Source organism: Neophocaena asiaeorientalis, unplaced genomic scaffold (genome assembly GCF_003031525.2).
Source record: "Neophocaena asiaeorientalis asiaeorientalis breed wild unplaced genomic scaffold, Neophocaena_asiaeorientalis_V1.1 scaffold218, whole genome shotgun sequence".
Classification (NCBI taxonomy): Eukaryota; Metazoa; Chordata; class Mammalia; order Artiodactyla; family Phocoenidae; genus Neophocaena; species Neophocaena asiaeorientalis.
The window spans coordinates 7,865,760-7,879,425 of record NW_020172818.1 but is presented as its reverse complement, the minus strand read 5'-3'; positions in this window follow the sequence as shown (position 1 = coordinate 7,879,425).

Genomic DNA, 13,666 nt, shown 5'->3' with positions numbered 1-13,666 from the left:
CTGAGGCTGCGGGTTGGTGGCCATGGCGGTCTGGGCCGGGGAGGGCGCGGGCCCGGGCGGCCGGCGCTCCTGGCAGGCGGCGGCTGCACAGGTCCCGCCGCCTGAGGTAAGCCAACGGGATGTTGTTACGGAACCAGCAGATCAAGGGCAACCCCGGAAGTGAAAGGGAACCGGGGGAAGGGAGGAAAAGGCGGTGACAATAGCAACGAAGGTCCGGCTACGGGGGCCGCGAGGGGCCAGTTACAGCAGCCTCAGACTGCGGGCGCCCTCGCAAGGCTGGGCTGTGTGGGAAGCGGCGGCGGGCGGCGGGCGACGGGCTCTGCGCGCGGGTTTTGGGTCTGGAATCCAGGGCAGTCGGGCGTTTGACTCACGCGACCCCCAGGGTCTGGGCGCAGGCTAGCACCTGGCCGGGGCGGGGGAGCGAAACGTTGACCGTTGGTTGGTTACAACCGCGGTGGCGTTTAGGCCTGATGCTGTTGCTCCTGATTCACGGAGCAGTCGAGATCCATAGACGTTCGCATCCGTAGACATGCGAACCGTTGGTAGAACTGCTTAGTCCAAACTCTCCCAGCCCTCTTCGTTCTCAGTCTGTGATCCTGCCCATTTTTCTTCCAGGCAGGTAGCTCCAGGGGCCTCCTGTCTCTCTCCTCCCCGTCCCATCCCGTTTTCTCTTGAGCATCCCGTTGCTCTCCGAGTGCGCCTGTGGTCTAGAACCGGATCCCTCCAGCACCTCCTTCCTATTCGTGAAGACAAACCGCCAGGCTTTTAGTTTTTAGGGTGTTGCTGTTGATTAGTTTGATCAATAAGTAATGCTTGCTTATATAGCACGCACTAGGAGCCAGGCGTGACGTGTGCATTAATTCACCCAGTCTTTGGAACAGCGCTAAACTAGGTCTTACTATCAATAATTTGCAAATCAGGAAACAGATGCGAGGAGATTAATTGTCCAAGGTTACACAGAGAGCAAACCGCCTGATTCTTGACTGAGTTATCTTTAAAATTATTCTTAGTACACGATCAAAGCAAAATAAATATTACAAATTTTCATAATTATCCAATAGAATGTAAAAGTTATGGGAAAATACATCTCAGTGAAATGGATTTTGTTGCTTTTTAAAATTCATAGATCTGTGGATGAATATGTCTTATTGCTAGAACGGAAAGGATTGAGCAACAATTCTATTCGTATTTCTAGTTTTTATAGCTGTATGACCTGAGAAATTGTGTTCATATAAACAAGTACTATACCTGGGAACGGAGTTTTATTGTAGCAATACTCAATTCTCGATCTCAAAAAATTAGATTTGATGATCTTTGAGCTGGCTGTTCAATTAGTCCTCCTTCAATTTTCTTGAAAGCAAAGAATTGAAAACCACCCGACTTGCCAAAGGATTTGTTGACCTGTTTACCTAGTCCTTATTCTTTTTCGGTTTCTAGAAAATATACCAGATAGGCTTTATCAAGACATCAAATGATTAGAGTAGGGTGTTAAAAAAGAAAAAAAAAAGACATCAAGTGACTATGAATTAGACTTTTTTAAAAATGAGATGTACCTTGTTTAACCCAATATACTCAAAGTTTGGGAAAAACATTGTTCATTTGCATAAATAGTTTTGGATAAAATGCATTTTTTTTTTTTTTTTTGGTTCCAGGTGGTTCAGTTTTGTATTGTCAAAACTTTGCAGCTAATGAAATAGCTGATTAAAGTTAAAACTGTCAAATATAGGAAATATTTGTCATATAACCTAATTAACAGCCATTTTCATTGTCAGACTAGCCAGATCAGCCTGATTGGATTTACTTTCTATCAGAAACAGTTTGACTTCATTGTTTCAATTCAAATAAAGTTTCCTTAATTTTTTTTTTTTTTTTTTTTTTTGCGTTATGCGGGCCTCTCACTGTTGTGGCCTCTCCCGTTGCGGAGCACAGGCTCCGGACACGCAGGCTTAGCTGCCATGGCTCACGGGCCCAGCCGCTCCGCGACATGTGGGATCTTCCCGGACCGGGGCACGAACCCGTGTCCCCTGCATCGGCAGGCAGACTCTCAACCACTGCGCCACCAGGGAAGCCCAAGTGTCCTGCATTTTGAGGAGTATAATGAAAACTGCAGAGAGCAGAAGTCGTGCAATAAAAGCTTTATCACTAAAAGCAAATCAAGATCAAAATGGTATAATATATAATTGTTTTATCTATTTTCAAAATTAGTTATGAAAACAAGATGAGAATATGACGTTGCCCTTTAGTTAATTACCAACAATGCGATACAATATATTGTTAAATGTATATAGTACTTATTGTGTGTAGTAGGTAAAAGGCATGGTATTTCTTTGGTGTATATAGATGTGTGTATCAGATTTACTCAACTATTTGGGAATAACTAAAGAGTCATCCATAAGAATTCAGCAAAATTCCATAAATTTAATTAGGCAAATGATCAAACTTAAGAAAATAATGAAACAATAAGATATTTGGTGCTAAAAATGAATTGGTTCAGTGGCTAGTAAATAATTTTATGTTTTGTAAACAACATATAGAAAATCCTAAATATTTTTAAAACATCATAGGGTGAGAATTAACTATATTCTGTTTTTACTTTTTTATTGATATTATTAATTTTATTTATTTTGATTCATTGGTTACTCAGTATTCCAATTTTTTTTTTTTTGGCTGCGTTGGGTGTTCGTTGCAGGCTCTAGAGCAGAGGCTCAGTAGTTGTGGTGCACGGGCTTAGTTGCTTTGTGGCATGTGGGATCTTCCCGGACCAGGGCTTGAACCCGTGTCCCCTGCATCGGCAGGTAGATTCTTAACCACTGCGCCACCAGGGAAGTCCCCAGTACTCTGTATTTTTAGAGACATTTAAAAGTACATATTTTTGTGATTGTAAGGTTAATACTCATTGTAGAAAATTTGAGAACTATAAAATACAAAAGAGAAAAGAAAAACAGTCTCTTTTTCAGATAACCACTATTAACGTGTTAGTATGAATCCTTTTGGATATTATATTGATATATATGTATATACAGTTATTCCATTTTTTAAAAAACTAGGTAATACATTCAAATGGAACACAGTGGAATATTAAGTCTCTCCCCTGTGCCCCAGTTTCCCTACCCAGAAGCAAACTCTATTACCAGTGTCTGGTATAATCTTCCAGAGATGTTACACACACACACACACACACACACACACGTGTTTTAAATTCCTCTTTATAGTATTTATTGGTGAAAATTATAAATCATGGTTGGTTTAAGATGATGGGTTCCTTTTCTGGTCCAATATGGTTTCTTTTTCTTTTAGTTTGTCCCACTTCTATTAATCCTATTCTTTGCCTATTATTTTGCAGAATTATCAGTCTCTGTGTATGTTCCAAATTCACTTTAAGTATTGAGTTTTTATAAACGGTATTCCTAAGAAAATGTACTTCTACCATATGCTCTATAAAATGTCTCTAGTAGTTACACAAAGAAAATTTTTACCTTTCATGGTTCCCTTAAACTTGCTCTGAGTGCTCTAATTTAGACCTCTATAGGGATTGGACAAGGCAATTTAAATTCTGTTCCTTTTGGCAAAAAAAGTAGAAAATTATAATTTAAATAGATAATTCACAATTGATTTTATAAAATGTATGTTAACTGTCTTATTGAATAACACACAGTTAATCTAAAAGAAATGAGAATATTTGTATCCATGGGTTTGTTACACTGGTTACACAGACTGGGTACAGTGTAACTTTGAACAATTTTTTAGCCTTGGAAAGCATTCTAGTTACATTGAAAAGAATCAGGGTCACTGATCTGTACTGCTTTGTCTGTTCCAAGGTGCTTTTCTTTCCACTTGAAGGCAGGTCCTAGGGATGAGTATCGTGAATACCTAGGGGGAAAATGGTGTACATTTAAATCTAAAAAAAGAGGGGAAAAAAGCTGTTTTAGGCAGTCATCATTTCTTACCAATGGCCTTGTTGCTTTGTTCTCTTCTCTTACAGTTTCTTTAGAATCAGTAATATAATTTTTGATAATAGTGGGGGCCCTCTTGATGAGGTGTTCAAAAAAACTTGCCATTGCTTCCCTACCCCACTGTATGTATGTCTGAATTCAGAGCATCTCAGCAAGAATCAAATACTTTCTCTTTTTTTTTTGGCGTACGCGGGCCTCTCACTGTTGTGGCCTCTCGCGTTGCGGAGCACAGGCTCCGGACGCGCAGGCTCAGTGGCCATGGCTCACGGGCCCAGCCGCTCTGCGGCATGTGGGATCTTCCCGGACCGGGGCACGCACCCGTGTCCCCTGCATCGGCAGGCGGACTCTCAACCACTGCGCCACCAGGGAAGCCCACTTTCTCCTTGAATATGATCGAGCTTTCATTTGGTTTCCCAAGTTTGATGCTCCGGTGACTCTAAACAAACTTTACAAATACTTTGGGAAGGAGGGGAACAATGGTGGGTTATTATGGCAGCCATTACTGGTAGCCATTTGTGTCCTTGGGCACCAGATACCTGCCAAATATCTGACCCCTGTGATTTCCTCTCTTTTCTACAGCCCAGCCTGCCCCATCGCCACCCCTACCCAATCCTCCAAACCCTGTTTCCGGGGACTAGTCCTGTGAAAGTCAAACATCAGTTTACAGTGATCTCCTAACCCCAGGGAGCCCATGTGCTTATTAGGCAGAGTCATTTGTTCCCATTCCAAAGCAGGCCCCAGGCCTTGCCTTTCATAATCAAAAGGCTGATGAATATTATTTCCTAAATGACTCTCCATCAACTCAAAGTTCAGTTGAAATCTTGAAAGTTCACTTTTTCAGTGATAACAGAACACATTTTAAGGTGGGGTTCAAAACACCCCCATTAACAGTTTTTGTAAGAGGCGGGGAAGAGGATAAGATGTATTATTTGTCTTTCCAAAGCAAACTCTGTGGTCACAGCTAATTTCTATATTTCTGCTGCGGTGTACAATAGTCAATGAAGATGGAGATGGTAGTTGGGCAGAACATTTTATAAAGTGTTAATGTGAGAAGGGGGATTGCTTTTTCTCCTGAAACAAGTTGAAGGGCTTGTCAGGACTTGGAGGTGAGGGTGGCACAAGGGGATGGTCAGGTGGAGAGAAGGAGGGTCAGTTCTGGCAGAGATGGGAAACCTCCTCATTCCCTGCCACGCTAGGAGTGCCCAAGAGTAGGGGTGTTTTGGGAATTGTGGCTGTGTGAGCATATGCTCCCTGGACAAGCTGCAGAATTGAAGGCAGCTAAGTTCTAGCAGGTGCGAGATGGAAGATGGGTCTGGGACAGCAAGATGGCAATAATGGCAACAGAATACTAGGATTGGATTGCATAAGCCCCTGGGATACTGGGGCAGGAACTCCAGAGGAGGAGAAAAATCGTGATTTGGAGCAGAAGATATGAGTGGAAGGTGGTGGAGAGAGGCTTTCTGGTGAAGTGGGGCATAGCCATCACCTTAGTTATTCATACTTTATGTGGGAGGGTCCTGTGTGGGTAATAAGGAAGATTAGCAGTGGCTCTCAAACTTTAGTGTGCATTAGAATCTCCTGTTAAGACTTGTTAAAACAGTGCTGGCCCCATCCTCAGAATCTCACTTTTGGTAGCCCTGGGGCAGGGCCTGAGAATTGAAATTTTTAACAAATGCTGATGGTTCACCATTTGAAAAACATTGGACTAGATTGTGTCCCACAGGCCTAATCTGGTTGATGCATATTTGTAAATAAAGTTTTATTGAAAGATATCCAGATCCATTGGGTTTGCTTTGTTTGCATTATCTAAGGCTGCTTTTGCTGCAAGGCCAGAGTTGTGACAGAGACTGCATGGCTTACAGAACTGAGAAGCTTGGGCCTTTATAAAGCCTGGACTAAAAGGAGGCAGCAAAGATGTGGTTGTGAGACTTTGGAGGTGAGAAGCCTGTATTCAAGAATGTATGCCTTTCACTAGATAAGAAGTTGCTTCTCTGAACAGTGAAGATAATGCCTAATTCACAGGGTTGTTGTAATGACCAAGCCAGCTCACATAAATGACAATGTGACATATATCATTTTGTCACATGACAATTTGTTATATGAAATGAATTATTAAGAATGGGTGGGATTTGGACAAAGAGAGGGGGAAACTCTGCATGCTGAGGAAAGAGCAGATTACTGGAAAAGGGTCCAAGTTTTCCTTTATTATAGTTTCTAATGGTACCGTGAATGAGAATAGAATCAAGGCAGGACACTGGGTCTCTGGTATGGGTACTGGATGCACACGACGTGTCCAATAAATGCACATTTAGTATCATATATTTATTTCATTTCTGTTAAAATGTTCTGTGACATAGCCCATCAGTTAATTAATACACATGCAGATGTGCTACTTTGAGAAGAAATTGCTTTTGGCATTGGGGGAGGTACAGTGGGTAGGCTGAGACAGAATTCTAAAATATGAATTTTCTCATCAATGTTTGGGGAACTCTGATGGCCATTCGTGGTTCCCTTAAGTGATTGGTTGCCTTTTAGTCAGGTTTTTATTCCACACTTCCTAGTTTCAACATGCTTTTGTTTTCAGAAGAGGATACTCCTTTTATGCAGGTAACATTACTTTTTTTCATATTTCTGTGCCTTTAAGATTTAAACTTCTGGTAGTGATAACAATACGATTTAAAGAAGTAAGTTTTATTATGAAGTTAAGCAGCCAGTGTCAATTAATGTTACGGAGTTGCTGGCTGTTTTGACAATTGGGATGGCAGTATATCAGATAGCTTGAAATAAAAGATATTCCTTAATATGCTTATAAAAATCGAAAGGAATTTTGCATTTAGAAGAGTTAGTCTTTAAGAAGATTGTTTTTATTTTAAAAATAACGTGTGTGTGTGTGTTTCCTGAATATTCTCGATGATAGATTGTTCCCTGCAAACTGAAAGCCACATCTCCAGGAATGAAATTAGGAAAAGTAGAAATGAAAGCAAGATTTGTAGAAATGATGTAATATTATCTGAAACACCCAAATCTAATCCAGGTCATCTGTGTAGAAATTCTGAAAAGGATGAGAAGGTTGATTATAACCAATAAATCTTATACCTAAATAATGAAAGTATTCTACCTCTGAATGAAGAATCTTTTCAGAGGGGAAATGGCTGGCATAGCATCTATGGAAGGCAAGGATCCAAAGTGTCTAGAACTGACGTTGTTTCTACAGAAAGCATGCATTTGCTAATAGGTGCCAGCCATTAAGATCATCTAATTAATTCCTCTTCTGACTCTGTGATCATTGGACAACTTTTGGTTCATATTTGGCTTCACATCTGGCTTCGCATCTAGGAAGAAAAAGTGCTGTTCAGCAAATATAGGAAGCTCTCCACTTGGTGGTTATATCTTTCCCCATGGATGATTTTTATGCATAAGGCTGTAAGAACTTGGTTAATGGTGAAACCATGTGGGATTCAGATCCATTCTTTGTGTACTGATATTCACCCTCTGACCTTGCAAAACGGAAGGCTGGTCCCCACACTGTGGTGAACAAATTGAGATATTGCTGTGGGACCATTCCGGATGGTCTATATCAGGTAACATCAAATTTTCTTGGCCATGTTTTAAATTTAAATTTAAATTCCACAAGTTCCTTGTGGAAAATGAGGAAAACACAGAAGTTTATTGAGAACAGCTAATCATTTAGAGATAAGCCCCCATACAAGCTGTACCAATTAGAACTATCCTTGGGGTTTTTGAAGATAATTGATATCCCTCTCTGGTGGCCACACTGTAAGCAGATGTCTAGTAGTCAACCACCAGGTCCTCTGCCATATGGATAGAGCCAGTCTGCAGAAAAAAAAACATCTGACAACCGGCAGAGTGAAGCACAGATAAGGGATGGAGAGTGAAGGCCCTGCCTGTCCTCCACTTGTTTCTGAGGTCTAGTTATATTTGTTCTTACCCATCGTTTGATTATGTAAAACAAATACTGAAAAACATTCAAACTAATAAAGATTCTATTGTTTAATATGGAGGATGCCTTGTTAGGGTGATGGGGAGGGACCCAAAAGGGAAGGGATTGTGAAAAATGGTGCCATGTGCACAGGAACCTAGTGAATATCAGCATTTGTCACCGTTTGCCCCCTTTGTAAACTGACACTTTACAAACTGACACTTTGCGAAGTCAGTTGGCTTGACACTTCCTACTAATCCATGCTGGCATACTTCAAAACATCAATACAAATCTAATATTCTTTAAACCACATGGCTTGCTTTTTAATACTAGAGCCTCTGTTACTCCAGTGAGGCCATGGATTGGGTGGGGACAACTCTTTAAAAAGTGTTGCCAAAAGCAAGTTCATGTGTCCCATGCACAGTGAGGCCAAACAAACTGAAACATTGGAGTTTGGAGCTGAGAAAGGTTTATTGCAAGGGCCAAGCAAGGAGAATGAGTGGCTTGTGCTCAAAAAAACCAAACTTCTTGATGGTTTTGAGAGAAGAGTTTTTATAGGCAAAATTTGGGGTGAGGTCTGCAGAGTGTGACTTTCTTCTGACTGGTTGGTGGTGAGGTAACAGGGTGGTGCTCGGGGAATCTTGTGCTCAGCCTAAAGTCACCATCCTCCACCTGGGTGGGGGGCCTTAGTTCCTGCAAAAGAAGTCAAAGATAATATTGTTTTGTATATTCCTTGAGGAGGAACCAGGACACTGCTTTATTGCTTCACCATTGTTTCTTGACTGCTCCTCATTTGTTTCTGAGTTCCCTCCCTTCTCTAATTAGTAACTGAATCTGCCCTTTGGAATTCAGGGAATGTCTAGGAGGCTGACACCTTTTCCCTACAAACAAGAAACAGGGGTCATGGAAAGATGTTTGTAACTGGGAGAGCCTCACAGGGTCCTCCTTCATTTCAAAAGCAAGAACTTTCTTGCTAGAGAGATTTGACTCAAGAATGATTTTCATAGAGTTGAATCATGTGTCTCAAGAGATATGAGTTACTTGGAAAAAGAGAAGTTATGCTTACTCTTGAAAGAAAATTGAATAAAAATACTCATCAAGTAATTCTTTTAGACAATGAATACTAAACTGACAATTGTACTCTTCTGGATCTAAGTAAGGAGTTTATGTTGAAATGTCTTGCACCACTCTTTTTCTGTGATAAGAAGAGACCATAATTAACAGGTGAGATTCAGGTAACCATTAAGAACATAATAAAAGGCTGAGTAACGGCTAAGATTCTTTTAGATTAAACATAAATTTGAATTTTTACTATTTTAGGTTATTAGAAACACATACTTTGGTGTGGTAGATATGTTGAGCAAGTTACAATGGTGGTTAAACAGTGTGTTTTACGATAAAGAAAGCATTTGTGTTGTTCCCAAAATTCAGAACTTTCAGAACAAGGAAGGAAGAGGGAAGAAAGTGTACTTTCATTTATATGCACATGTTTTCTGTTATTAGGCAACTGTATAGGAATTCTATACCATCTTGTTGGTTCTAAGTAGAGTTCCCTAAAATAGGAAGCCCAATGGGCATGGGCCACAGTCTCAGGGAGCTAACATGCTGATTATAAAGACAAAACATGCTTCTTATGCACACAATACATGTGTGAAATAAAATAAGAGGAGTTGGGTAATGTAGAAGTTGAAATTAAGCAGGACCCCATAGGGCCCTCCCAGGTACAAAAGCCTTCTCTTGTCCCCAGTTTCTTATTTGCAGGACAAAGGCTTCAGCCTCCTAGGCTTTCCTGAATACCAAAGAGCAGATTCAAAGAGTTGTTAATCAGGGAAGTAAGGGAAAGAAGAAACAAAGGAGGAGCCATCGAAAAAGGGTAGTGCGGCTATTGAAGCAGGATCCTGGTTCTTCCTCAACGGAGATACATAACAATATATTTGAGTTCTTCTACAGAAACTAAGGCCCCCACCCAGGTAGAAGTGAAACCGTGCAAGTAAGATTGGGACTTGAAACCATGGTCTTTCAACTGAGATCACACACCTGGTCTCAGGACTTAATGAAACTCAGGTTCTTGATGTCTCATCGCAGAAAAAAATTCAGTGAGAGACAACATGATAGGTAAGAAGTAGATTTATTTAGAGAGAAACACACTCCACAGACAGAGTGTGGGCCATCTGGGAAGGCTAGAGGCCCCAAAATATGGCGTGGTTAGTTTTTATGGGCTGGGTAATTTCATAGGCTAATGAGTGAGAGGATTATTCCAACTACTTCCGGGGAAAGAGTGGGGATTTCCAGGAATTGGGCCACCACCCACTTTTTGGCCTTTTATGATTAGCTCTGAACTGTCATGCTGCTGATGGTTGTATCATTTAGCTAATGTATTACAATGAGCATATAATGAGGCTTCAGGTCTACTGGAAGTCAAATCTTCCACCATCTTGGATCTAGTTAGTTCTAACTAGTTTTTGTCATGTCCTATGGCTATGTCATTCTTTTAAAAGTTGTGCCCTGGCCCCTCCCCTCCTGTTTCAGAAGATGGTAACTACATGCTGAAACCCGAGACTGGTTGAAATCAGGAGGCTGATGGTTCACAATCCTGGAATCCCCCACTTACCTCACCATCAACCAATCAGAAGAAAGTCACACACCCTGCAGCCCTCACCCCAACTTTTGCCTATAAAAACTTCCCCTGAAAACTATTGGGGAGTTCAGGTTTTTGAGCACAGTCCACCCATTTTCCTTGCTTGGCCCTGGAATAAACCTTTCTCTGCTCCAAACTCCGACGTTTCGGTTTGTTCAGCCTCACTGTGCGTCCAGTACACGAACTTGCATTTGGTAACAAAATGAGCAAAGTGGAAGAAAATGAATGTGTACATTTGTAGGAGGGTGGCTAGAATGGACTGAATTAATCAATGAAGCCATCTACAGGAAGGCAGCCTGGAACTTGGTTTTGAAAGAAATGATGGATGCTGGATGGGCAGAGGGAATGGAAGGCCTGAACAAGTTAAGTACCTTAATCTTCAAGGGCAGTACTAGAAAATATATATTCATACAATTAAAGGCATATTCACTCCTGAAGTGGGCATTTTCCTTAATTTAGATTTACATAAAACAGTAGATAGCATTTTGACTAATGAATGGCAGAGGAGCTAATTTAAAGTAAGTCTAAAGCAAAGGCAGATTTACTTCCATTTCTTAGACTAAATGTGTAATATATAAAACAGGAACGGTGAGTGAGGAAGCTTATTTTTACAGGCATGATGATGAAGAGGTGGAGCCTGAGGCCTTTGGAGCCACAACTGGGTTTGCTTTGCTGTTTTCTAGCTTTACGACTGTGGGCAAATCACTCAACCTCTCCGTGTCTTGTTTTCTTATTTGTGAAATACACAAATGTACCTACCATAGTGTTTGGGGAAAACTGACTGGGATCATTCATTCATTCTGCAAATATGTTTGGGGTCCTTCTATGTGCCAGGAAATATTTTAGTCATGGGAGAGAAAGCAGGTAAGCTAGGCAGACAAACGCTTGCCCTACCTGTGCTTCCATTCCAGTGGAATTAGCTGGTCAGCAAACAAATGAATGAATAAAATATCAAGAAGAGATAAGTACTCTGCCTAAGATGAAGTAGAGAGATACAGCGGAGGTTGACTGGACAGCAACTCACAGGTTAGGGAAGGTCATTCTCAGATCTGAATGTTGCAGTGAAGTCAGCCATGAGGAAATGAGGAGTAGCTAGTGCAGGAAGAACTGCTAATGCTAAGGTCCTGGGGCAGGAATCAGCTTGATGTGTTTGGGGAGCAGAAATATGGTCATTGCAGCCGGTGGGTATTGGGGTAGAGTAGTAACAGGTGGAATCAGATCACAAAGGGCTTTGACCACAAGGATAGGAAACATGTTTTGTCTTAAGTGCAATGAACAGCCCCTAGAGAATTGTGAACTGGCAAATGACGTGATTTCATAATGGATGGAATGTGTTCACCACTGGTTCTGACACAGGAAAAACACTCTGTATGTGTTAGCTGCTGTTACCATTTCATATAATCCTCACACCAGCCCTATGTGATGGTTACTGTGAAAGAAAATCATTCCATACCTGATCTGGGGCACAACTTTGTGAGTTGACGTGATTTTCAGCCTCTTTGGGAAGGATCTAGCATTCCTAATAAAGCTCCGGAGTATTTTTCTGATGGACTTTAAAGCAATTTAGATTCCTTCTGGGAAGTTAGATTGACTCCACTCTGCTCTTGTTTAGATGTGCCCAGTAACCCTTAACCAGATATTCAAAGGTACAACACTCTTTAAGCCATGTGCTTTCCTAATAGCCTTCAAACCAGACATTTCTCTTTTAAAACTTTAGTGGAGTGGTGTTTAAGTCACTTTTGGTGTCTTCCCCAAAGAAAATATTTGTGCTAGCTTTTTTTTTTTTTTTTTTTAAGTCTTTCGCTTTGCCAACAAGCTTGAAATGAAATGTGGATAAATGTTTATAAATCATTAATATCACCATTCTACAGACAAGGAGACTGAGCCTTAGAAATGTTAAGTAACTTGGTCAATGCCACAGATTTCCGCCCAAAGCCTATGCATTTAAGCACTCCACTGTGCTCCCCACCCCCCCACCCCCGGGAAGACCAAACTCAAGCTAGTTTTCCAAGAAGAAGCAAAGCAATTCTGAACCTGAGAGATGACACAGTCCCCAGTAATCATACTTTCTTTTATTGCAATTCCATTGTTATCTTTTTTTTTTTTGCGGTACGCGGACCTCTCACTGTTGTGGCCTCTCCCTTTGCGTAGCACAGGCTCTGGACGCAGGCTCAGCGGCCATGGCTCACGGGCCTAGCTGCTCCGCGGCATGTGGGATCTTCCCAGACCGGGTCACGAACCTGTGTCTCCTGCATTGGCAGGCGGACTCTCAACCACTGCGCCACCAGGGAAGCCCTATCTATTTTATTTTATATTGATTTTTAAAGGCTGGTGTTATATAATTCATTGTAACCTTGCTTTATTCCACCCAAGATGTATGTGTAGTTCACATCCACTTTACTCTGCTTTCTGATTTTTAAGGGTTTTAATTTGTTCTTTCACTAAGTGAACCCAATCCTAACTAGAATGGACCTTTTTTCCTATTTTTCAAGATTCACAAAATCTTTTCTTCTGGTCTAGGACATCACTTACTTGAATCTTCTGTGCATCCAAGCCCAGAGATTTAAATCATTAGTGTCTATGATTAATGCCAAACATACAACCAGATTTTATGAGTCTACCAAGCTGAAGTAAACAATGTATTAGCCCTTGTGAGAAAAATCCTGAATGAGATAATTGAAGGATGCTAAAACACTCTGGATTGGGACTTCCCTGGTGGCGCAGTGGTTAAGAATATGCCTGCCAGTGCAGGGGACAGAGGTTCGATCCCTGGTCCAGGAAGATCCCACATGCCGCAGAGAAACTAAGCCTGCGCCTAGAGTCCATGCTCCACAACAGGAGAAGCCACTGCAGTGAGAAGCCCGCGCACCGCAACGAAGAGTAGTCCCCGCTCACCGCAACTAGAGAAAGCCAGTGCACAGCAATGAAGACCCAACACAGCCAAAAACAACAACAACAACTGAAATGCCCACGGTCACGAGACCCCTCCACAAGACCACCAGAGACAAGAGTCAAAGCCAAACGGCAAGGGTCATTTATTGCAGGTTCGAACCTGGACCTCCGCGCACTCGTTGCCGGTGACGCTAAGAGGTCCCGATGGAGTTTAGTACAGCTCTTTTATAGACAGGTACAAAC